This window comes from Kryptolebias marmoratus, linkage group LG9, assembly GCF_001649575.2.
Source record: "Kryptolebias marmoratus isolate JLee-2015 linkage group LG9, ASM164957v2, whole genome shotgun sequence".
Classification (NCBI taxonomy): domain Eukaryota; kingdom Metazoa; phylum Chordata; class Actinopteri; order Cyprinodontiformes; family Rivulidae; genus Kryptolebias; species Kryptolebias marmoratus.
Window position 1 is genome coordinate 5,571,969 of NC_051438.1, and position 2,929 is coordinate 5,574,897.

The 2,929-nt window shown below is 39.7% G+C and overlaps 1 protein-coding gene across 1 annotated transcript in view; it reads right to left on the reverse strand.

Moving 5' to 3' along the window:
• rell2 (RELT like 2) overlaps positions 1–810 on the reverse strand; it is a 15,193-nt gene extending 14,383 nt beyond the window's left edge. The window contains exon 1 of the mRNA XM_017423145.3: positions 577–810. The gene's annotated coding sequence lies outside the window, so the exon portion shown is untranslated. The remainder of the gene's footprint in view (positions 1–576) is intronic.
• Between the last annotated feature and the right edge of the window lie 2,119 nt (positions 811–2,929).

Below are 2,929 nucleotides of genomic sequence, written 5' to 3' on the forward strand. Positions count from 1 at the left end.
TATATATATATGTATATATATATATATATATATATATATATATATATATATATATATATATATATATATATATATATATATAGAGAGAGAGAGAGAGAGAGAGAGAGAGTTGTATATGTATATATAGTATATTTTAAATATAGGTGTATTTTCCCAATGTCTTTTGAGCAGCATGCTGCAGCAGCTTTAGTGTATGTCTGCTGCAGTCGGAGGTAAGAGGACACTACAGGATTTTGCATCGACACCATCAGATACCAGCACAGCAAACAACACCGAATTTAGGAGTCAAGCCAACATATTTTCAAAATGACATTGACTGAAGGAATGTAGACCAGCGTCCACTACACCGCGACGACAAACACTAAAGTGCGGTTATTCTTAATGGAGTTCGGTGTGAGATTGTTTCCTTACATAAAAACAACGCGTTTCTGGTTTGAGTCCAACCCATCGTCTTTTTTTCCGCATCATCGCCCCACCAGGTACAACACCCAGGTCCACCGACAAAAAGCCTCCCCCGACAGCTGTGAAGGTTAAACAGTCTGCAAATCAGAACCAAGGCAATATCAGGGTACATACCTGCAGTCAGACAGGGACACGGCCCGGTCCTGTCCCGGTCCTGTCCCGGTCTTGTCCCGGTGCTACCCCATGGCTGCAGCCTTCTTCTCCGTGAGATGCTGCTGTGTGTCTGCTGGGGAGGACAGATCAGGACAGGAAGCTGAGGGACATCCGGAGAGAGATTTAATCTGAGGGAGTCCAACACAGAGTCAGCTGGGCTGCAGAGCTGCACACATGCTGCTGTGGGTCATTTCACTCAGCCTAGTTAACCAGTCAACTAGCCCATCATCAGAGCTAGGTCCATCGGCATCTTAACCCGTCTCATTAACCAGTTAACTAACCCATCATCAGAGCTAGGTCTATCGGCATGTTAACCCATCTTATTAACCAGTTAACTAACCCATCATCAGGACCAGGTCCATCAGCATGTTAACACGTCTCATTAACCAGTTAACTAACCCATCATCAGAGCTAGGTCTATCGGCATGTTAACCCATCTTATTAACCAGTCAACTAACCCATCATCAGGGCCAGGTCCATCAGCATCTTAACCCGTCTTATTAACCAGTCAACTAACCCATCATCAGGGCCAGGTCCATCAGCATCTTAACCCGTCTTATTAACCAGTCAACTAACCCATCATCAGGGTCAGGCCCATCAACATGTTAACCAGTCTTATGAACTAGTTAACTAACCTATCCTATCATCAGGGCCCGGTCTGTGAGCATGTCAACTCATCTTATTAACCAGTTAACTGACCTATCATTAGGACGTTAGTCGGTCTTGGTAATCAATTAACTAACCCATCACCAAGACTATATCCATCAGCATGTTAACACATCTTATTAACCAGTTAACTAACCAATTATCAAGGCAAAGTTGATCAGCATGTTATTCAGTGCCAATAACCAAATAACTAACCTATGTTCTGGGCCAGGTCTGTCTCATTAACCAATTCAGTAATCCACCTGGTCCAAGTTCATCAGTTTGTTAACCAGTCACATTACCCAGTTCACTAACCCATTGGGGCAAGATCATTAGCATTTTAATCAATATTATTAACTAGTTCACTAACCCATCAAGACCAGGTTGATTTCCACAGTATGACCTTCAGGAAACATCCTCTGTTTGTACCAAAGGTTTCAGAAAAGTCACATAAAGGTTTCCTATAGATGTTTAACGCTATCACCAGGAGGTTTGATTTCCAGAACTTATGCTGGAAGCAAAAATTACTAAGGAGGTTGTAGATGTATAAAATAAAATAACAAAACATTTCTAATACAACATAAAAAACCAAACAGAAATGAACTGAAAACATAAAACTAAAAGACTCATAACACAACCACGAGATCAGGTGTAGTTTCTATAGGAAAAACAGAAAACCCAGGTAAATAACAGCAATAATACCATGTATAAACATGGAGCGTAGAGAGGGTAAAGACAGCAGCAGAGTTAGAAGAGATCACATTTCCCCAGGTTTAGCTTCTCTCCATGTCAAATTCACATTAGAGTTGAAAAAGTTCCTGCTAACATACAAATCTCTCAATAACAGAGCTCTGCCTTATAATAAAGAACTTATTGTTCCATATTTTTCTGCAGGTTTAACTAGAGTTTCCAAAATCAGAACAGGAGGCAGAGCTTTCGTTTCTCAGGCTCCTCTCTTGTGGAAGCAACTTCCAGTTTCTGTCCATGAGGCTGATACCCTGTCTACTTTTAAGATTAAGCTTTCTTTTTGATCAATCCTGTAGTTAGGGTTGGCTTGGGTTTCCTGAGCTATCCCTTAGTTCTGCTGCTATAGGCTTAGACTGCTGGAGGACACATTGACCACATTTCCTCACTCTGGTTAGAGCTGGTTCCACAGCTGTGGCCAGCTGCCAAAACAGGAAACCACAAGAAGCTAAACACAGATGACACAAGTGACCTTCCTTACCTTTGTTATTGTAGTTTTTGTTAGTGGTATGAGACAGTAAATCCACAGAGCAATTCAATTTAAACATTTTAATTAGAACAAAAATTTGTTCCACTGGTCTTTTTAAAATGAATGTCAGATAAATGTTATTTTGACTGATTCCATGAAATTATGCCATTATTACTATAAAAAGAGATAAACACTGTGTGATAAATAGTTGAGATATATTTTTTGTACTATGTTTGTTGTTTTTTGAGTGTGATCATGGTAATTCCTAATAATAAATTATTAATATGAGGTATCAGTATTTCCCCTCTTCATTAGTGTGTCAAGCAGCTCTTTATGTGGTTGTTTTGTTGTTGATTACCCATTATTTTCAAATAAATTAACAATATGAGATTTCATTTCCCCCCTTCTATAAACTACTGCAGCGCTTTAATTTTGAAAAGCCGACCCGGATATGAC